The sequence below is a fragment of the Lytechinus variegatus genome, chromosome 10 (genome assembly GCF_018143015.1).
Source record: "Lytechinus variegatus isolate NC3 chromosome 10, Lvar_3.0, whole genome shotgun sequence".
Lineage (NCBI taxonomy): Eukaryota > Metazoa > Echinodermata > Echinoidea > Temnopleuroida > Toxopneustidae > Lytechinus > Lytechinus variegatus.
This window is the reverse complement of record NC_054749.1, coordinates 34,231,635-34,256,094: the sequence shown is the minus strand read 5'-3', so window position 1 is coordinate 34,256,094 and position 24,460 is coordinate 34,231,635. Positions and strand designations below refer to the sequence as shown.

Below are 24,460 nucleotides of genomic sequence, written 5' to 3'. Positions count from 1 at the left end.
CCAACCCTTGAATGATAAACATGAATTATTCCAACCCTTGAATGATAAACATGAATTATTCCAACCCTTGAATGATAAACATGAATTATTCCAACCCTTGAATGATAAACATGAATTATTCCAACCCTTGAATGATAAACATGAATTATTCCAACCCTTGAATGATAAACATGAATTATTCCAACCCTTGAATGATAAACATGAATTATTCCAACCCTTGAATGATAAACATGAATTATTCCAACCCTTGAATGATAAACATGAATTATTCCAACCCTTGAATGATAAACATGAATTATTCCAACCCTTGAATGATAAACATGAATTATTCCAACCCTTGAATGATAAACATGAATTATTCCAACCCTTGAATGATAAACATGAATTATTCCAACCCTTGAATGATAAACATGAATTATTCCAACCCTTGAATGATAAACATGAATTATTCCAACCCTTGAATGATAAACATGAATTATTCCAACCCTTGAATGATAAACATGAATTATTCCAACCCTTGAATGATAAACATGAATTATTCCAACCCTTGAATGATAAACATGAATTATTCCAACCCTTGAATGATAAACATGAATTATTCCAACCCTTGAATGATAAACATGAATTATTCCAACCCTTGAATGATAAACATGAATTATTCCAACCCTTGAATGATAAACATGAATTATTCCAACCCTTGAATGATAAACATGAATTATTCCAACCCTTGAATGATAAACATGTTAGTAACCCTACATCACCGTTACGTTATTTTCGATTTCCTGTTTTTAGAGCATACAATAAATGTCAACGACCTAAGATTAATTCCTTTAAAAGACATGAAGCATGTCTAGTTTTTGTTCTTCTTATTCAAACAAGCAATATTAGTATAACCAGTGCATATGGGTGAAACATGTGTAGCTCGAGACAGGCAAGATATTGATTTTAACAGCTGCATATTGTGTGCATACTGAACCCAACTATCCATTACGCGATGACACAAGTAAAGGAATACCATTACAAATCATATTATATTCTTTAAAAAGAGAGTAATATTTGTGTTCCAACCTCGGTTCCACTTATGAAAGAATGAATATAAATTACAAGTAATTATAAGTACATCCTCGCTAAATGTGGACGAGTTTTGAGTTGTACATCATTTATTGGGCTGTAAGAATACACATGGTTAACCCATTTGTGCAAAAATGTTAATTTTCCCGACGATTATGCGTCACAGCTGTTATAAGCACCAAGAGAATATGGTCTACATCTATCCAAGCGTGATTACTGTGGACTGTGTTGTTCGCTTGACTGGACATAGAAATAATTCGGAGTGTATTCGAGGAGAGAAATCACGAACTTAAAAATTTCCCAATCCTTCATTCACAATATCACAATTATGACATATCATCTGGGATATCGTGATATTCTAAGACATGTCCAAGACGCGCTCCGGTGATATCTAGGTGATGCAACAACAGCATCGCTGTATCACGAAGCTGAATTGTTCAGCGGATGGTAAATGGCACACGAGCGATCTGGCGGTTGTTCTATCAAGACGATCACCGATCGACAATTGTTTGTGGCCATGGTGGTCGACGACGTGTCTATGAAGTCTATATCGCCATCGTTCGATCGGTGACCAGTTGTATGTCATACCTCGACCTCGGCAGAAACGCTGCTGGTCTGACCCCGTCGATCGCTCCCTCTCAGAGGCGACATTTTGTGGTAAATCCTCCTAATCGAATCCCGTTTCTTAAGTTTTGCTTCCTGCTCGGCACGATCGAGTTCTTGGAGCATTTTCATCTGAACCGATGCTGTGATGATCGGTTCCTTCAACCAGCATCGGCACCCAAGACCAACGATGACCGCTCCCACCACGAATCCTATCAAACAGACAGCTCCATAGGGCCACCATCGGAACACATTATACAGATCGGTGAATACCCCAATAGAAATAAGCGAGGCAAGGATAAAGGCGACACCTAGGAGAATGAGTGAAAGGCGTCCACACTCCGGCAAAAAGATGGGTACATTGCCGCTAGGTATCGCATGCTCCGGACTGCTCCCAGAATGTTTGGGTGATTTCCTCACCGATCCCATATTGTTGACTTATTACTTTCTCAAAGAAAAAAACACACACACACGTTTGCAAAAGATAAATCGATATCTTAAACGGAAACCACAGATAAAAATAGGTATATCACTCTAATGAATGCAGATCACCCTTACTTTCTCGCCTGCGTTCTCATATTTCCCCCGCATTGTAATTTGTTCACCTATCGATGTAGATACTCTGGTTGACGTGTTCATTGCGTATCTAGGAATATCAGCTTTCTACCGCAGGAACTCGGGTGATATTGTTTATCAGTTCGCACTCTTTTCGCTAAGGGAACCTCGTCGTTACAACAGCTAACTAGTTACGTGGCACCAAGTGTCACAGAGTACGAAATCCTTCTTGTCAATATGCTACAATCGAGGAACGAACCCACTTTGTTTCCAAACCATGGGATGTCATATAAGAAAGACCAGGGGATAGAGAGGACGGGGTGACAGGATAAGTACTCCGTTTACCGTTTGGGTATAAACATCTGCGATCACTCGGTCATTAGCCTAATTCGTGTCAGGAGAACTCGCACACTCTAGGGTACACTTCAGTAATTGAAATCAGATAATAGTCGTCGTTTACACCCGTTGTATGAAGATCGTGTGGTTGTAACTAAGATTGCTTACCACAGGCTTGCATAAGAATGATAAAATCCCCTCAATATGTTCTACAAATCCCGTGAAGGAGGTGTCCATTTACTAAACACAAGAGATCGCTGTCCATACCAGTTGTTGAAAACCAAAATTCATTCAATTTTTGTTAACATGATGCAGACTATACAATATTATTCGTCCCATGTGCAGGATACAGGTGATCACAGTTCACATAATTATTTTACTACTGGTAGTTGTCGTTTTCACATATATCTCGGCAGAAGATATTTTTTATCCGTATTGGATATTCTGAAAGTATATAATAAAAAAAAGCATCAAAACATCATAGGCAGATGAGAATCTTTGCTCAGAATACACACGTCGTTTTCCAGCATTTCTTTAATCACAACTTGAATTCGACACTTGTTAATACCACAGGGATCGTTGCTCCTTTGAATATATTCCGTTGAGTTGTTTTTTTATCAGACAGCCATGCATTCGGAATCTGGCGTTTACGATTTCAAATAAAGCACCAAAGTGCTCACCTAAGAAGAATGTCGGATGCAGATGATCTTCTCACGTCGCAGTTCGCAATTGAGAACGTCGCGATAGGAATCGGAGCGTAGTATCACAACATATTCACATCTAACGGAGACGACAGAGCAACAGGATAGCTTAATTCCCGCCAAAAACACAGGCGATGACTAACACTTGAAAAAAACGGAGTGAAATTCGATAATTCTGGCTATAAATCAGTGCCTGGATGTAAAGTCGATAATCTAAACCCTGCCCTTCTCCGGTTTCTAGCAAGTTAATTTCCCCACACGATGAAGACACAAGGCAGAACGCTCTTGAAAGACGAAAACAACAAATGTCTTTTCTCTAAAACGGAAGATCTTCAAGAAGTGCTTCCGAGTGACAGCGTTGACTGGATTTATGTTCTTGATTAGTTCGAAATGTCAACTAGGTATGGCGCGCGCACGCCTCGTCGTTTAGCGTAGCTACGTTTTATGACGGTCTTTCTAAATTAGATAATAGACTCCAACGCGAGCAAGTGGAAGGGGGTAAATCGATGCGGAGCGAGACCCTCCATGTGATCAGCTCGCTCCTCTGTCCAACATCGTGAGGGTTTGGAGCAGGAAATCGGGTGTTTCAGCTTAGTAGTAATCAGATCAAAGCCAGCAGAGTTGGATGGTGTGTGTTTTAACCAACGTCAGTCTATCGATAGAGACGGAGACATGGCCTACATCGAAAAAAAAGAGTGCAAAAGAAGAAATCAATTAAAATACGTTTCTATTGAGTTAGCATGAGGAAAGATGTGACCGTTATCTACAAAACCCGAGTTTCAAAATAAATCCATGATTTAAACAAAATCAGAAAAAGAATGGAAATATTAAGGAAAAGTTGAACAAGTTCTGATGACAAAAGAATACATTTATAATAAAATTCTGATGGATTTCATCATTCTGTTAGTATTTTCAAAATTTGCAAGTTAAAAATTCTCCCAAACCATAGTTTGATTTGAAGAAATGTAAAAAAAAAAATCTTCAAAGTCCTAACTCATTCAAATTACCAACCGGACGGATGTTTAAAGGTATGACACTTAATAGTTTCACTCATGTCACAGAATACGCAAATGATGGAGCTTCTCATTAATATAAAATTTCTTTATGAGACAATGTCTGTCAGCGGGGATAAGGAGCAGTGGCAAACTCATCTATGTTCTACTACTGGATACACCCACAGCGACAAAAACAATATTTGAACCATGTCACCGCGCTAGTAAAACCAACACTTGTCAACCCTCACGACAAGTCCATGTTCAAATAGTGGCGCATGCCTTCGCATCACTCATTTTGATCACTTGTAGTTTTACATCTCAACCCATGTTAGCGTTGTCATCATCCTGCTTTATTGTCTCTGCATGTTCTGAGCCGAGATCCCGCTGTTTAATATTTACTTAAATCAACTACATCACCGTGGTCGTGTGAGTGAAAAATGGATTCAATAAACCGACAGAAGAAGCGAAGAGAGTGACATGCAACGCTCTGAGCTAAATTTACAAAGTGATTCGTTTATCAGAAAAAAAATGAGAACGTAGGAGAATTTTATGTGCTTCACACGTAAGAAACTCAACTTCGAAAGAGGAAAGAACATCAATATGACGATAAAGGCAACCCAATATTTTCCAAGACAAGTTAATATAATAAGGTTGGGTCGTATAACAGCAACATCATCTTTCTTATTAACTTCTCTTGTCATTAATTGTCATTTCGCTATATCAACTACAACAGAAACAACATGGCAACCTCATACTACTATATATAAAGGTGATTTCGATGGGCCAATGTAAGAACTTCGTTACAACTTAATGGGCACCACAGCTGTTCTATTCACAAGCAATGTTTCTACTACTGTACGTAATCGTTGCTATGACATTCTTCTTTCGGAGTAAACTTACATAGTTAAGCGGTGATATACAAGACGCGTTACAAAAAGCCTTCCGAAAAAATAACCTTCAATAGTCAAACAGAATCAGTTAGTTAATGTCACGTTAATTGCTGATATATAACCATGTTCTCTTAAAATTGGCTTATATAGTATAGAATGAAACAATGAAATTGCATCACATTTCCTTTCAAAACAACAAAAACTTTTTTTAATGAAACCATTATACTGTCGAGTGTTAATCATTGCGTTCACACTAACTCACAGTCAATATCATGCCAGGGATATTGGGTCAGCGTTGTGATTTGATCTTTACAATAGATCAGTTCGATATTACCTCATGGGCGATTTTGGTCAAATTCCCTTTCATTTTTTTCATTATGACAGTCAGTTTTCAAAGCAAGATATTATGTAAGCATGCCTTACATAGCAGGATGCAGCAATTTTAAAGACCAGAGAATTGCACACCAAATGAACATGCAATGAAAGTATTGGTTGCATCTTTACTTTGAACGGTTGAATGTAATAACAAGTTGATATAACAATGTAAGTCTACTTGGCAAACTGTGAAATACAAGTCGCTAGTGGACGCATTGTTGTTTTTAGTGGATCTAATGAAAAACAAAATTCAAAAGAAGATTTGAATAATCAAGACATCAAAGTTGGTACTTATTCTATCAGATACCAAACCACCATGTCACTTTTAGTACGAATGATCGTCTTCTGATCATGCGCAGAATAGAACTCCGAACTGGCTTATTGAACCCCCTCCCACACCCAATCCGCTCATATCACATCAATAATCTCGTATGCTTCCATTGCTACTCCATATCTATCGTTGACCGCATGCAGAACTCAAGAACAATCTTCGATATCAAAATACTTGAGCGATCGCTCGATTTGTTTTTGCTGGGACCAGAAAAAAGAGCGCGGGTCGACTCGAAATCATTCAGTATCCCTTCTCAATTTTCCAATCAAATTCGTCCTCCACAAGAAATCCAAATAAACAAAGAAGATATAAAATGAAATAAGACGTGCACAATAGGGACGGGGGAGAAAAGGCAGAAAGAGGGAGAGAAAGACAGACACGAAAGATATTAATAGGAAAAATGGAGAAGATGGAGAGAGAGCGGGAGAGAGCGGAAGGGGGAAGAAGGGATGTGACAGAGATAGGTTTGATTGTAAAGTGGATGCGACGTCGGGGTTTACCTGTAAAATTTGAAGATAAAAATGGGCATGTGTGCAGGCCGGTAGGTAGGGTAAAGGAGGGGGGATATCTAACTAGAAAGGTAATTAACGTCTGGTAATTAAAACTAACGATATTGGGTATTTTAGATATTGTCTGGGATGGTAACGGCTGGTTTTAAGGTAAGGATTGCCGCAGTTCTGATCCGTCATAATAGAAGAACGCAAAACTCTATAAAACAATCATGGTACTAATGGATAATACGTTTTTCCTTTCTAATCATCGAAGAGCAAAAACAGAAATCAGCCCCATGGTTCGGAAGAGCAAATCAGAAATCAGAGAGCCGACGGCAATTTCGATGTTTGCTGTGCGATTGTCCGTATACAGTATACAGAATCACGGAGTGAAAAGCGTGTTCTGATTTTGTTTTTGATACATAAAAACACAAATATATGAGAAATCAGAAAGAGCAAAAAAGTATTTCTGTTTCCAATATTCTGTTTTTGATCTAAATAACAAAATCACGGCATGTTTTTTCTCGCTGTGATTTCGTTTTTGCGTTTTCAAAGACCGAACCACGGGTCTGATTTCCGTTTTTCCTCTTCGATGATTAGAAAGGAAAAAAACGAATTATCCATTAATACCCTGATTTAAAACACATGTTTATCCCCAATACCTCTCTAGGTGCCATGTGTTTAATAAATTGTCGTTTTCAACGTCATTTACGAAGCTTGTAATCAGACGTCACCCCACTGAAAATAACGCCGCCGTTTCCTGAACGCGTCGGTGTATCACTGATTCGATTCTATTGCTCATACAACTGTAAGACAAGTCAATCTTGGTTAAGAATGTTGGAACGCGGGATGTTGATAACGGAAAAGGTGACAGGTGTACTGTACCTATGAATGAATCAAGATAAAGAAATTAAGGGAGATCCAAAGCTTGTCATTAAACCAGGAGGAACTTGCAAATAAAATCGATGCAGGTCGAAGTGACTGCGTGTAACTGTAATAGATAAGGACATTTCGTATACGCGTTATGAATTAGTAGAAAAGTCGGAGAACAGTAAATATAGAGAACCGCAAATGATACAGTCAGTCGGCAGGTACTCAAAATGCAGCTTCATTTATCCCAGTGATGTTCATGACCAAAAAGGTGCTACATATTTACTCCCGTAATTGCTGCTTTAAATACATATCAAATTTCATAATTTTGGTATCATTATAAAGGAGAATCACTATTTCAAGTTTGTTTGATTTTACTAAAATAAATTTGTAATGTATGTGGAACTTTTGATCTAAAACATACTACAAAATATTCTGTCCACCTAACACAATTTTTTTTACACTTTATTTTTCCTTGAGCCCAAATGAGTTTTAAATCACGATAGACCACAAGATCTAAGCTTTAATGTGAAATAGGTTGTATAAGAAGAAGTGTTGTAAATGGGTCAGGATCCACCTATGAATAGGCCAAGTAAATTTTGCAGCTTGAAAGGAAGAATACTGCACTCTGATTGGTCAAAGAGACCAAACACTCACTAAAATTCCGAATGTTTCCATGCTGGGACCTCTCCGAGGCCACCCTCACCATGTGGTTATCTCTTTAAATTACCCGGGTATGTTGTTTTGAAACATTGTCCAGCCAATCAGAACTCGGGATTTCATGCTACTCAGAAGTTTGAGAAATCTCGTCTTGCATCTTGTTGGGAGTAGCTAGATCCTGATCCATTTCAAAGGTGTCACAAATAAAGAGTGACATTGTAAGAACGTACAGAGAACATGGAGAATGAGCTTTACGATGATACAGGTATTATTTTGGCTCAAAATAAAAACGTTTTGCAGGATTTGCAAGAGATAAACAGAGATAAAACTTCTTTTGGGGACATCTTTTCAGGTCTAGAATTCAGTTATTTATCAAAACATGTTATTCAAAATAAATGACCAAAAATACTAATATCTACTCTTTCCTATGACATATATGGTGCAATAATATTCGATTTTACTCGAAGATAAAGTGGTAAAGTTCTTTGAAAAAGGAAGTCTGTCTTACAATTCACGAAATTTTGCAGGGAGATAATTCAGCCACGAGAGGGTTAGAATAAATCTTGCCTATCTGCTCATTAACATACATCCCTGCAGTCTGGCTGGATATAAAGATAGAGGATAAGCTAGCAAGAGAGAAATTAAAGTAGACGCGCCAAACAGAGGGAAGAACAAAGAAAAACGCAAACAGACTGACATAACTTTAATCAATTTAACTAGAAGGTGACATCTTGTTATAATCTATCCTCTCTGAAACTTCTACCCTTGGGGCCATGTGTCTATATACCAGAGGGGAGCGTCACGGTGACTAGAACATCAATAAGTGCTCGAAGAGATGTGTATGTGACGGGGATTATGGATATGACAAGTATACAGAAGATCAAAATGCTACTGAATTATTAAAACCTTTAGGGCGGTTGAATTAACCTGAAAATGAATTCCTCCCCTGAAGTAACATACCCCTCCTCCCCCTCGTCCCCTCCTCTCTATCTTCAACTTTCTCCCTCATTATCTCGGGATACCATCATCAGATTATGACTACTTTTATTTGTTGGGAAATTCTTTACACGACGTTATATAAAAGTTCATCAATGGACCATGCAACGACGTCTGTCTACGGACTAGAACTAAACTCTCAGACGATCATAATCCAAATTGATACTAATAAGACTATATAAACGTTACTGCAATTAAAAAAAGGATTTTTAGCATGGTTCCTCGAAGTGTCACTTTAAATAGATGATTGTGAGAATATTCTAACACTAATCAACAGAATGATCTTTGTTTGAAAGATGAAAAATCGATCAATAAAGAAAGGCTATTATGCGACTGACCTTGGGAATTGTCACTCTTCCTTCGCGAGTTAGTTCTTATTGGATATTCACCTCATGAAGCTGGAAAAATAGTAATCATTGGTCTCTTTGCCAATTTCCTTATCTAAATTACACTTCATTCTTCCCCTAGTATGATCCTCACGAATTCTGATTGATCTTATATCCCAACTTTGGAGAACGGAAAACTGATCGTAAGATTCTTTAAAAGGACAATATTTCGTGCTTTGTTTTGAATCTGAAGTGCATTGCATTATCAAAAAATTAAATTGTTGTAATGTGCTATAGACAAACTACCGAGTGAGTAAAAAAAAGTTGACACCTCATAAATCCCCAATTCAAGGAAAACATAAGTGTGGAAGCATAATTATGGCTGGAAAGAGTATCTTCTGCCAAATAATTTGATACCATATTTATGCGGTATGTTTCCACGCTTGGAAAATCAGGAGGTATTCTTTGTAGTGATGTAAATTTTGATTTGCGCCAAAGGCATGACTGCAATGAATGAACCCAAGGTGCCAATGACGTCATAATCCTATACTTCGTAAACATATTTGCAGTCCCTTTTCAATGAAATTAACCTGAGAATTGATACTAAGAAATGTTTATTGAATATAATTTTAATGTAAACTAATGAATGATTGTTTTGAATAGGATTTGAAGATGTTTAATGCAACCTTTGTAGGATTATGACATCATTGACATCTGGATTCCTTTTATTGCAGTCATGCCATGCCTCAAAATGTACATCACTGCAAAAAATTCCTCCTGACCATCCAATCGTTAACACATGCCGCATAAATATGGTATCAAATTATTTAGAGAACATTCTCTTTCAGGCCGTGTATAATAATTATGTGTTATTTACTCATGACATTTGTTTTTAAATTAGGGATTTATGAGGTGTCAAGTTTTTTTTATTGACTCACACGATATAACTAATTTCAGCCATCGCATTTGCAATTCGCTAAATACGGTTAAAACGATTGGTCGTTTCTCCGAGTAAAAGACAAACGTTAAATGAAGAATTTAATGTTGTAAATTAATTTTGTAAATGAGAGCTAACAACTAAAGAATTATACGAATCTGTACATTCGTGGCAAGTCCTCATTCGGGGGGAAATGGGCATACTTTAGAGGCCCCAAATACCAAAGAAGGGAACCCTAATCGAAATATTGGAAAACAAGGTTTTCTCTCATTCAACAAAAAGTCAGTTCCACCCTCGTATTAAACTGATATAATTATAATATCTTCTAACCCTTTGTAATATTTCCCTGGAGAACTTTCATTGAAGTTAGACATTCTGTCTTCCCATGATGCTTTCACATCAAGGTACGATCGCTGGGTACGGTCGCAGATACCGTACTCGGCGATCGTAACTTGATGTGAAAGCAGCATAAGATTCACTTCGCCCCAAACAAAATGGCAGTTCAGAGATTGTTATTGATTGAGCGTCAGCTACTACATGCTTTTCATGTAAACAATAATGAATCATAATTAAATCATAAATGGCTATGTAAATACGATGACCTCTACGACAGGAAATCAACATCAGCTAGCTTCTAGTGAGAAGGATGACGAGTACCAAATATCGATTCATCTAAATTTAAAAGATGTTTTCGGAGCCACAAGAAAGACAGCAATAACATTCCCAACTATAGTAAAAACATATATTGCATTGTTCTCCTCGATGGGATTGTGTTTAGGAGATTTTTTTTTTTTTTTTTTTTTGGGGGGGGGGGGTTCTTTTCAAATTCACTTTAAACTATCAATGATATTGTCAATTAATGGACAATTGGATTATATCAATAAATTTTTAGATGGTCTAAAAAACAGCAAACATCAAAAGCAACAACAACAAATGGAAAATGGAAAAACATTCATCTTGATACTATTGATTTTTGTAGGTTCCGTCTAGTTGAAACCATTGGGGGAAATAACAAGTTCATAGTTTACACTTGCTTGGCATGCTTCGAGCAATAGTTAACCATCTCGTCTCTCGAGCACAAAATCAATTCAGTACTGACCCTTCTGAATGTCCTCGTAAATTCCACCATCTCCAATCCTGCCAAACCAATTTTTCCTCATCTTGAGTGCAACCCCTATCTATTGATTACCATAATGAAGCTCATTTCGCAACATTTTGACGTCCTCCTCCGCCCGGTGTCATTTTCCGGCCGACGATCATAATGGCGCCAGAGTGAGAGGACGTTCCCACAGCCGGACCACTGTGATGTCTCAATATTCGATGGCGTTGAGCAACGACTACACCCTGGCACATCCATATACTGGGAATAGGCTAATGTTCCTGCTAATGTTCCTGCATGGATTGTCCATGCGTGATGAAATGCGAATTTAGGGACACATACATGTAAATTTTATACTTCACCCATCAGTGGGAACATATTACAGCGTCCTGGACATAACAAATGCACATAATAATAAAGCATGCTTCTTATCCGTAATCTTCTTTCAGATAACTTCCAGACGATAACGTAAACCAATAACGTAACCCAGAACTCCTACATGTGATGGGTTGAATCAATGCAAACAAGCTATTACTTAACCTTCAAAAGAACAACATTAATCTTTTTAAAAACAAATTGTAATCAATCTACCGCGTAATATTTTTTTTATAAGACTTTTATCGAAAATGTTTCTATTAACAAATATTTGAGTTTTTTAATTGATAACAAATCGTCTAGGAAACCACACATCGATAATTTATGCAAAAAAAAAACAATTAAGATACGTTGATATTTAATCAACACACATATTTTCCCATCTCTCACACTTTTACTCTTTATATACATTAATTATGGATTTTGGCATGGGTTTGTGTAATCCAAACATATTCATATGTGACCATCTAGTTGCAGACAAAAAGAAAAACATTCGGATAGTTTTTCAAAAGCATTACAGGTTGAATATTATATCCTTAAAGTTAATGATATATCTATTTGTACTCGGAAAATTTATGTTCAAACTAGGTACAGACGATCTCCCTGCATTTTTTAATTCAAATATGTTCTAAAAAACTCTTCTGTGCACGTTTACCCAACACGGCAGCGAAACTGTTAATCACGGCAAGGAGTTGCTGGTAACTCCTTGATCACGGTAAATCACCTACCAACAATACGAACTTAACTCGCAAAAATATTGTCCTCTCTCGGACTTCCTATTGAAATTCCCTGCCTAATGGTTTCAAAGAATCTCCTAGCATTCGTATCTTCAAATTAAATCTTAAAAAGACGTTAATTTATCAGTACTCCACATCAGCAAGCCAAACAAAATAATTAGTGTTTCATTTTACACTAATGACATGACGTGCCTTAGGACTAGTTGCACCATACCTGTACCCCTACACTTTTACCTGCACCAATTTGCTTTCTTTCTCGACCCCCCCTCTCTCTTCATTCTTTGCCTCTCTACTATCCTCTAGTTGGTTAATGATTTTGTCTTATATTTTTGTCCCTCATTAGTTCTATTAAAAATATATTTTATACACCTCGTAAGTCTCAGGGGCTTAATTGCCACTGCTATAAGCATAGGTCTTCCTGGCAAGCCCGCCCCCCCCGTTCCCCTTTCCATTAATTTCTACAAAGCCAGTTCTATGCAGCTAGTACAAATTCACCCTTTCTTCTATTTTTATATAATTTGTATGATTTACACGTTTTGTGATATATATGACTTTGCATTACAGTTATGTTACTTATATTTTTTGAGAACGAAAAACCACTACAAATGCAAGCATACCTCCATCACGCGGAAATTACAACCGAACGAATATGCAAATAATTAAGGTTTTAGCGGGGAACGGCATCAAAATATTTGGATATAAGTGGAATGAAAGAAGACGTCTTACGATCCAGTTGAGCGTAATGAAGACTATGCCTGAGGATAGGAGATACGGTAGAGTCTAAATGGAAGAAGATGGTTGTTGGATGCTGGGGAGTTAATGGTCCGCCCCTCTAGCTAAAATACAGCTCTAATACTCCCCGGTATTGACTTTAAGGAAGAAGATGGAAGTACAGGATCGACCATGGTTCGGAAGAGTATGGCATCAAAGGAAAACTACAGGATCCCGGGTGGAATAATTAAGAAAATATTCAGGTAATTAGGAGGTAGGATTCGGGATATGGGTTATTTTTTGGCGAATACGGCATGACATAGAAAATTAAGGATATAAATTGAGATAGCGCGCGTATATTAATATTAGTGATTGTTTAACATTGGTTTGACTTTTAAAAAATCTGAGCTAGAAGGTCACACTTGTCACCTGTGCCTGTGATATGTTACAAAAATGAAGCCCAGAAAAAATTGCATTCGAAAATAATTATTTAGTGCTTCAAAAATTGAAATATAAAGTGACCGGAAACACCATCTTAATTTCATCCCATACACTTATGTGTAGTATTTAGGTGTCTATAAGACGCCTATTTACAAAATCAGGGTTTGCCTTGTAGTTTTAGCTTTCCATTCTCAATAATGGTTGTTTTCAGGGTTTATTAGTTCTAATACATGCACTTGTACACATGTTTCATCTTGCTTTGAGAATTTTTTAAATCGGCTGCTCACAAAGTCAAACAATACCTTTAATATTAATGAATATGAAAAAAATGAAAATCAGCTATTGCATTAAGACATGTATCATAATGATATTGATGTCGAAGCTGTGGATGGTGGTGACAGATATGACGGAATATGGCAAATGTAATTTGAATATAAATGAGTGATGATAAATGGGATATTACGATGACAACAATAGTTCGATGTGTTTTTTTGTAGGGGGGGGCACACATTTATGTGATAAATCGACGTCATTGCGCAAGGTTCAGATTGGAGGGAAATATTCATCTCTTTTTGAAATTCTATTTTCGTTATAAAACTTGAAAAGGACAAAAATGGCTTAATGAAAAAAACCGATGTTTGATTTTCTCTCTCTTTTTTTTGGGGGGGGGGTATGCCCCCGAGATCATACTATCTGATAATTTGAAGCAGACATGGAAGAAAAGAAAGACAATGAAGATGATGAGCATTTGCGGGTGACCCACATAATGTAAGCTACTCACTTATCGAATGCACATCTTGGTGCAGTAAAGGTAAATTTACCGCATATTTTGGTAAAACTATAGTATGAAGGAAGTACAGTGACGAAAATAGGCCTATGCGGTAATAGTACGGTGCAAATGTTGGTTTACCCTATAACATACCCTAAGAACAAACTTTTTCTTAAGAAATAATATCTTTCCGCCTTCATTAGGACCTTGAGTAATATTTCGCCTGGGCGCCGATGGCATTGTTTCGAAAGGGGTCTATGGGGGTAGAACGACCTTAAACGGTGATGTCATTTATTATTTCAATAAGAAATGTATACAACCATTTGAATCCACCAAAGCTATCTTGTTCATGCATGCTCTTCTTGCTACTTTCTTTCATTTTCGTTTCCTCATATTCGCCCACATTTTTCAAAAGTAAAAATCGTAGGAGGCATCATCACCCGCCCGCCTGAGGCAGCGGCACTGATTTTGGCTAAAATGAAACCAAATTTTGGTTAAGTTTGAGAGAATTGTATTTTCAAGGAGTAGATAGCGATTGTAAACTTACTGCGCGGAATAAGTAGAAACATCAATCCACAAAGCAATATTGATGCACCTCGAGGCGTTTTAGTTGACACGTTAATCAGATACTAATGAAGTTCTAATATCATGAAGCCTTTTCTGGCGGAAATGAGCTAATTAATATGGAGATTGGTCGAAAGCTCTTACAAGGCATGGTTGACGGGCGTTTACTGCAACAATGATAAATCACCATGGCAATATTGCTTTTATGGTGATTAGTCAACATTATGAAAAGGGTCTCTTCATTTCATGTCTAACTTTTTGTCAATTTTTCAACTCCAAACAATATTTTATATCCAGTCTACATGCTCTATAAGAATATCCCCCCTTGTTTATAAACACTCGGTCTCTCTCTGTCAATTTACATGTATATGACTCTGTCTGCCCCCCCCCCTCCCTTGCAACTTCATTATATACGCAGTAAAATAATTCTGAAATTTTTCTTTTTTAGAACATTATCCTTTGAGTGTCCATTCGATTTTGACTACTTTCTCTCCATATTTTAAAAATAGAAAGGAATGCAAATTACAAACTGGCAGAAATATGATATTCCTTATCACCCAGTTACATAGTATCGATAACATCTACCAACCTAATGGGGGAATATCTTACGCTTGTTCTGTCACCCCCCCCCCCCCCACACACTTCAATACCCTAACATATCACCACAGAGAATTCATTTTGATCAATCATTGAGGAATAACATTAGTTTAGGAATACTGTAAAAACAGTATTTGGTAGCACTGCGGAATACCAAATAAAAAAAAAATCGGAATTCCAGTCGTGTTCCAACTCGATTGCAGCTGAATAATAATTTCTCGGGAAACGTATCCTACTTTTCTTCAATCTTTGTCTTCATTCACTTCATGCAACCTTAACTAATTTGTTTTGCTTGCGAGTCAATGCGCAGTAATTAATCTATATTTGAAGAGAGACATAGCATAGACAATGACAATCCGAATAGGACTCCAAGTTCAAAGTAATTTCGTTCTCTTGTTATCGTGCTCATATACACGCACGCACGGATGTGGATGGTGTATGCATTTTGTATAAGGCGGTAAGCCCTACATCTACTACCCCCGGGCTAAATTGAAACATATTGGAATTGATTCGTTCAATGAAATGAATTATAGTTAAGATATACAGGATGACGTAGGGAACAGGGGAGTAGAATGAAAGAGTATTTGGTTTATTTGAAAGAGCGAATCTAATCAAATGACAAGTTGGTTTAAGACAGCATGGTTCGTGTCTCCTAATGCTGATTGACGGGATTGATAAAGGAATACAGCAATTTGGAAGAGCTTTATTCATTGAAAGTGAACGATGAAACTCAAGAAACTAAAGTTTAATGTAGGGGAACGAGGAGGAATAATCAATTAAAGGTACAGAATACACATAGTAATGTCTTCATACAGACAATATTGGTGCATGGAGTATGCCATGCGACTGTCCGACACGCCGAGGTTTGAAGATAATTAAGAATATTATATCACTCGTCACCATCGAAGACAGAAAGAAACACTAGTTCTTCAAAACTAATTTTGACATCCAAATTTTATACCCATTTTTTGTTTTCACATAAGTGCAAGAACGCCCTTAGTACCTGTATGATAAAAACGGCAAAATTGAAAACAAAATTTGAAAATATAGATTTACAATATGCTCCATATATATCAACTCGATTGAGAGAAAAGGGAATCCAATTATTAGAAAATATTTCTTTCGAATTGATATTCCCATAGTTATAAAGAGATACTTGCATATAATGAATATTCCGGTTTGGTATAATCAGTCTATATTCAATAATAATGTGCTGACGATGGATGAATTTTCGGTATTGTTTAATTTAAGAAGTGCAAAAGAATTCTAAAGAAATTAAATATGTACGTATATATATGGATATTCATGACCTTGTCGATTTTTTTGTTGTTGTCCAATTGCTATTAGAAAATAACAATTTCTCGCATCACGATGCGACTACGTGTTGAAATTATATCGTGATCATTATACCTACTTAATATAAATGAACAAAAGATCCAAGGTTTGTAATCAGATGCTATTTCTTCAATCAGAACTGAGATTCCCTTTAAACTTGAACCGAATCAATAACGGATGGCATGCAGAACACTTGTAGAGCGCAGAAAATATATTCCCTAGACAATTTCAATGAAAAAATAGTTTTCTATCAAACATTAACTACTAGGAATTAATTACCAATGAATGAGATGAGATTCAAAGTCCAATTGCACAGAGAGCCCAATCTAGTGGAAGCAATATCTCTCGCTCTGTGTGGAAATAAGAAGAAAAAAAATAGAAAAAAATGAACCAGTTAGTATTAATACTGGCAGCAGGAGGTATTATGGATAACTTTGTCGTTTAATTTTCATATCTAAGAAGCCCCCCTCTTCATAAATCTTCGGCTCCTTTGATGAAAATATTTAAACGGAATTGACCCATTTTATTTTAATGGACCTAACAACGTCAAACGGATTCCACGTCATTGCGGGGACATGTAGTAGGCATATACAAAGATATAAAAATAATTAATTGATTCTTGAGTACACGAAGTGCGGAATATCATTGTTTACAATGTTATAATTGAGTTGTCTTGATTTAAAAAAAATATGTACGGGTATGAATTCCAAAACTGATTCCCTTGATAATCACAATAGTGTATAGTCACTGCATATGAATATTAACATTTATCCGGTATAAACATAATGTGTATCATACAGCTTGAAACAAACAAAAAAAATCCAACCTGAAATGTGAATAAACGTGCTCGTCTAACCTAGACTGTACAGGATAATATTGAAATGGGGGGGGGGGGGGGGGGGTCCTAAAACAAGAATTACCAATATGAAATTTACTCGGCCACTTAAACTAATGCATTTGAACATCCTTGCGTTTATATTTATAAGGACGTTTTTTCGTCTGATATTATAAAAAAAAATATGTAAAAAAATGAACAAAACCACTTTTCAAAAAGAGATTGAAAGATGACCTTTAAGAGAGAAGAAACGCTTCGTCGAAAGAAGGATATTATCATCGTTATTCAGGAACGTTGAACAACTAAGCATACACAGTAAAAACGCTGTTAAAATTTTTATACAACGCTGTTTACTATATGAACCTTACAGTAATTGTTTAACAGTTTAAAAAAGTGTTTAAATCTTAAACAACAAAGTTTAATTTTCAATATCTAATCTTTTATAAATCAAACATGATAGTTTAAACTGTTAAAAACCACTGTAAGGTTCATATAGTAAACAGCGTTGGATAAAATCCTAAACAACGTTTTTACTGTGTAGACTGAAATAATCAGGAATGTATAATCATAATAAACCAATACCGAATACATACACTACTTGTAAGCTATTTCATCAATGCTTTTTTATTTTCTTGTGTACGATTATTTTTTATAAAAAGTTTGAAAATATTTTTTCCTCATTTTACGAATGAACAGAAGGTGAAAGGCGAAAAATGAGGCCCGGGTTGAGAGTAATACGGCCGATCTCAGCAAAGTAATGGTTTGGGGAGGGGGTAGCGAGAACCCTTTTTTTCGTGAATTTTCCCCTAACAATTTTTTGTTTAAATACGAAGAGATGGTATTTCAGTATAAGAAAGAAGACAATCATTCTTATTCAATGTCATCATTTTATGATAATTCAATTATTGTTGTTGATAAACAGAGCAAAATTATATACGTTTACCGCATTGAATGTCATTTTGCCAATATTATCCCCTTTTTTCCATTCAATCCTAGATTTCCCGCTTGCGCCATTATGTACCCATTTAAAGCTGAACTCATTTTGTTCGGGGTAATGTTACATCAGATATTTGTATTAGAATACACAAATATTATAATTACAAGTATTGTTTTCTCCGCCAGTTCTCGATTGCCCTCCGGGTATTTTACCTTATATGTAATTCAATACACGAAAAACATTTACCTAGTATCTACTCCGCCATGTTCATCCATACATTATGCTTTAAAAAGAAGCAATAATAATACGTCGAAGAATGCCCCTTATTTCTCTCTTAATCTAACAAACTCTGAAATAAAGTAATCGTCTAGGCGAATCGGAGGGGGGGGGGGTGAGATACATTGTAGTTATCATGAAGTCATTTTTTAACAATGTCTTTGTACGTTAATGAGATGTGTACAAAAATATGGTTCAAACATTGACACAGTCGTACTATGCTCTGTAGGACTATTTCACCAATTAGAATTGTACATCACCCATGTTCCCGCAACCTGATATCAGGTCGTGTCGGAATTAGAATGCCGAAGAAAAATAAGAAGCCAATCTCGGGGGATCAAAGTGCTTCTTTAGCCACTTATATGCAGCCAAATTCTCATCTTATCTCGTCCGATGGGAAACTCAAAGACGTCTATGATATTTTATCGCTTCTTAACAAAAATATACATATTTTTTTACACAAACAGCCGAGGTCTACGAAACGAAAGAGGGACGAAAAAAATGTTATATTTGTACAATTCCAATAAGTTTACGTCTATATACGGTCTATCAGATAAATGAGAGAGATAACGAAATCGATTAACAATGCATTTTCAAATGAAACAGATAACGAAATCGATTAAAAATGCATTTTCAAATGAAACAGATAACGAAATCGATTAAAAATGCATTTTTAAAATGAAACTTTTTAAAGGATGTTTTATTATATTCTCTCAAATCAAAATACACAATCACATTCTATAAACAATTTGTACAAACTATTTGAAACATAATTATAAATTATTCAATAAATCCATTCAATAAATCCATTATTAACTGGGCGTGTGGCGTGCGCCTGTAATCCAAGCTGTGGGGAAGTTACAAATTGATGCAGAGGTTCGAGCCCTGATCAGGTCTTTCGGATCGTGACGTTAAAGGTCGGTCCCAGACGTAAATAATCATATCTGATTGATAAACGTCTGACAAAACTCAAATACACACATTCACACGATTATACAAATTATACATCAAACTTCAAAAATACTAGAAATTAATACTAATGCTAATGCGTTTCAGCAATTACAAAATGAAATATTAACAAAATATATGACATGATAAGAGAGAAAAAAAAGATAAAAACTGTTGAAACAGATGACTAAATCGATAAAAAATGCATTTTTAAATGAAACATATTACGAAATCGATTAACAATGCATTTTCAGATCTGACAACAGGACAACGAATATAAATTGCTACAAGATATTGATTCCTATTTAGATACAAGCTATTCAGATACTTCCTCTGTTATTTTGCCAGATGTTACGATTTACGAAAAGCAGATCTGAAACTAAGACCCTTAGTTTCCTGGGAAATTAATTTCATAAAATGTCAAATGACTCGCTTATTTCAGACGGTTGAAGAAATATAACTGACAAACCATATGCCGTTTGGTATCAAATAGTTTCGAAGCATTTTCTCAAACAAAATGAGTATTAAATCCTTTTTTATTGATTAAATATAGATATAATAATTTCTTCTGAAAAAATATATTGAATTCTATCGACGTATTCGGAAGGGCATCGTCAATTATTTGCTCTTCTTGTATAGAAAAGTTATTTTGTTTTATTTTTTTAATTTTCACCTCACTATCCTCATTTTTTCCTCAACATTCTCCTCTCTTTCTTCTTACAAATATAAAAACCAATGCATGACCAGCCAGGTCATGTTAACTCCCTCAGTCATGAAACGAAAAAAATAAAAAGTTATTCTGTTTTTGTTTATTAAGTTTGCTGTAAACAAGATGATTAGGTGAAATGAAATATTTACCAATATAACAAAAATCATTACAATTTGAACTGCGAAATCCCAATGCAATTCCAATTGATTCTGCAAAAAAAACATTATTGCTTGCCACCTATCAACCCGAGAACAAAAAAGACACTCTCTATAAAATGTGACATCGTAAGTGAAATAGTCTATACGTTTTATAATTGGATTTTAATTGAGCAAGTCTGTCGGGTTGCAATAAGACCAGAGACTTCGCTCGTGACAGGACATGCTGGGCTAATCTCATAAACATAAGAAGAATATAGGGATGAAGGGTTGGCAAGCATGAAGAGGGGGGAGGGGGGGGGGTGGAACAGAGGGGCACCCGAAAGCATGTTAGGCTTGCACGCTGTCTAGCAATCAAGGCGTCATCTCAATTTTAAAGGGACTGTTGATATGAAATCGCCACAATGATGGTTTATAGTAGTATTTTTATAACGCTCATCTCGCCCCATTATTAATCAAAGTGGATCGTAAAGAGAAAACACTAAATATTACGATTTGATGAGCAACAACAACAACAACGTACTATCGTCAAACACCACTTTCAGATCATATGACACATGGTCATGCTCGATTTTTAGACGGATAATCATTTCATGCTCGGGACTCGATATACTCAAAACATTATTAAAAACTTCATCTCTTTTAAATGTGTCATGATTTTCTTCTGGGATATTTTTTTTTCTCGAAAAATGTTCTATTAACCATTAAAGTCGGATAGCTGTATCGTATTGTGACCATCCTAGAAAACATTCTATCACCATTCACACGAAATATAGTAGGGTCCATGCACGAAGAGAGCCCACCATGAATGAATGAAATGCTCTCAATACTCCTACATCACTTATTAAAATCCAGTTAAAACCATAAGAACGGGGGCATCATTAATAGGGTCAGATTCAATCTGCATAGTAACGCACATCAAGCGCCAGAAGAGCAGGATTCCTGACTCAATCCCTAACAGGTGCGGAGTCTTCTTCCTTTCTCATTTATTATAAAGTCATATTCTTGGAAGCCGCATGCGAAAATGCGAATCGATTGGCTGAAAATACCCAGAACGATTACTGAATCGATCGGATCTTCATAAGATGAGAAAGTAGTCGGATTATTATACATGTATTGCCTGTTTGGACTTTTTTTTGCATTTTCTATTCTTTTCGTTCCTTTCCTCACTATTACCCCCTACTTCTCGTCCTCTTTTGCTGTACCCCTTCCCTTCTTCAGCTCACCTTCATCTTATTTGCTATACTCTTTCCTTTATTCCTACTTTTATTAGAGTTTCACTTTGTTGCTTATCTTATTCCTAATTCAAATTTCTCCCGGTACTGGTAAAATATAAATCAAACCGTAGAACAGTCCCCCCTTGTTGATATAAAAACATTAGGAAATGATAATGCTTAAAAGCTCACCACCTCAATTTATGTAGCGCGTCATTTTCAGTTTTAGTGGTTAAAACTTTGATTAAAGAATGAGGTTTGAGCACGATAGGGTAAACATAAACGGAACGTCGACGTGCATTGGAAAAATTAATGCCCTAAAGACGTATTTTGTTTTTTCGTCAAGGTTATGGTAAATACATATTACAGAAAATGGTACAGAGAGTGATTACCTCCTAAAAAAAAGATGAATTGTGAATTCATTGGGGATGTTGGCCATGTGTCTCTGGATCTGCTTCGTGCATTTGTTTTAGAAAAAAAATCAAAAGGTAGAAGAGTTCATAATAGCCCCCATCCCAAATAAATAGAATAAAAAATAAAAGTAAAAATTAAATAAAGAAAAATGAAATAGAAAAAAGAAGATACAACATGAAACAAAAATATCATAAATAAACAAATGAATAAATAAATAGATTGATAAATTGGTAGATAAATGAAAAAAAATAAATGAATAAAAACAAAATAACAAAATAAATAAAACAAATAAATACATTAAAAATGGTCGTTCTTTTGGTCAATTTTGTCTGTGAGACATTGACAGTGGCTTTAAATGTCCAGCTACACGTAGCATTCACAATGATTGCTTGTAATGTACAGTGAACGTGGTGAAGAGTCTGATGACAGTTGTGGTTACCGTTCGTGGTGAGTATACAGCTGTGGAACAGTGATGTGAATTAGGGTTGCCCCCAGTAGATTGTACGCAATTACTGGTTTAACGTTCGTCAAAAAAAGAGTTGTTGTGATTTAACAAGAAGGATGCAGGGAGAAATGCCCCAAGGAATGAGCATTACAAACTTATATGAAGAACCAATGTTTCTTAGTAACACCCATTTCATTATTTTAAGAATTCATGGATTCCCACTTGATCATTACTGATACAATACAATTATTCAATCCAATGATTGGCAACACAGCGCAGGCGATTTTTTTTTAGGGGGGGGGGGGTAAGGTCTCAATGAAAAGTGGAAAGAAAATTATCTCTACTTCAACTAAGCATATTTTCATTCTCCCTCAACAGTTGGTCTACAAGGAACCGACAGTATTAACAGAAAAGATAAATCACCTCTTTATCACCATACCCCCTCCCTCCTCCAACCTTCGAAAATAACCCAAACTTGGTTTTCCCCAAGAGCAGAATGAAAGTGACAATGATACCCCAACTCCGGCTGAATCCTCATCATTGTAAGAGCACTGATTGAAATAGCTATCCCGAGACGATAGAACGGATGATCAGGAGGAATATTGAAATAAATTCTATAAAAACCGGGGAAGTTGCTGAAGGGAAATAAAAGAGGAAATAGGGAGAGGAAACCCTTATCATGTCACGTAAACTGTTATGTCTTCATTTTCACGTTTCTCTGTAATTTCCCATGAGAACCCGTATCGGTCGCTTCATCTGTTCTCTATTTGCTTTCTCACGCAAGCGATACCATTGCCCTGTATCCTGGTTTAATAAATCTGTACCTGATCTCCCTCTCTCCCTCTTTCTCTCACCTTTTAAGAAAACTTATTAAATCATGGCGGTCATTGATCTTTTTTAGTGAAAAACATTAAATGAGAAGGTTTTTTTAGTTTTTAAAATTACGCCCATGGCGAAAACAATGAGCACCCATTTCCCCATGACGATGATGAACCATGCAATGACGATACCATGCAAGGACCTATTACAAAAATAGGTCCTATGAAAATACTGAGGATGCGAGACTAAGTCATGGTTCGTGGCGAATAAAACAATACACTAACAAATTATCTCTATGATAAATTTTAGGAATTAACATAGTAATTGTAAAAATAATTTTATTCTCTACAAGTGGTGTTTTTACCAGATAGTGGCAGATCCGGAGGGAAGGGGGGGGGGGGGCTGATTTCCAGATTATTTCATTATTGTGAATAATAGAATAAATCTTAACATCGGCATCGTTACCTTTTTGGTATTCTTGTCATTATTCTTTGTCAATAATTCTAACTCATTGGGGTTTTCATATTGAAAACAAAAACATGGAAATGATTTCTACCCTCCCCCCATGGATGGTTCTGCCACTTGTGGAAACATACTTATGTTTGTAACGGGGGGGGGGGGGATAAGCATTTCCCTCATCCTCTCCTAAACGATGAATATTCAAAGAATTAAACAACGCGAAAATGTAATATCATTAAATTAGTTAGATACCACGCCCTCTGCATGTCTCTCAATTCAAACAAAAAATCGTTAATCGTTCATAATAATAATCATGATTATACTAATACATTGCATTAAATTCTATGAACCATTATGTTATAGACTGCATTCAGGATAAAACAAAGGCTCTATAAGTTTAAAGCTACACTGTGTATTTCAGTCACATCATTGTCTTTAAGATGGCGTCTAGCATATCTAGAAAGAGCCAGACTGCAATGCACCC

General features: G+C 36.1%; 1 long non-coding RNA gene across 3 annotated transcripts in view; it reads right to left on the bottom strand.

Moving 5' to 3' along the window:
• Positions 1-710: 710 nt before the first annotated feature.
• LOC121422327 overlaps positions 711-24,460 on the bottom strand; it is a 65,721-nt gene continuing 41,971 nt past the window's right edge. For all 3 annotated transcript variants that reach the window (XR_005971148.1, XR_005971150.1, XR_005971149.1), the window contains exons 3-4: positions 17,045-17,115; positions 711-3,943 (exon numbers count right to left, since the gene is read on the bottom strand). This is a non-coding gene — a long non-coding RNA (uncharacterized LOC121422327). The remainder of the gene's footprint in view (positions 3,944-17,044; positions 17,116-24,460) is intronic.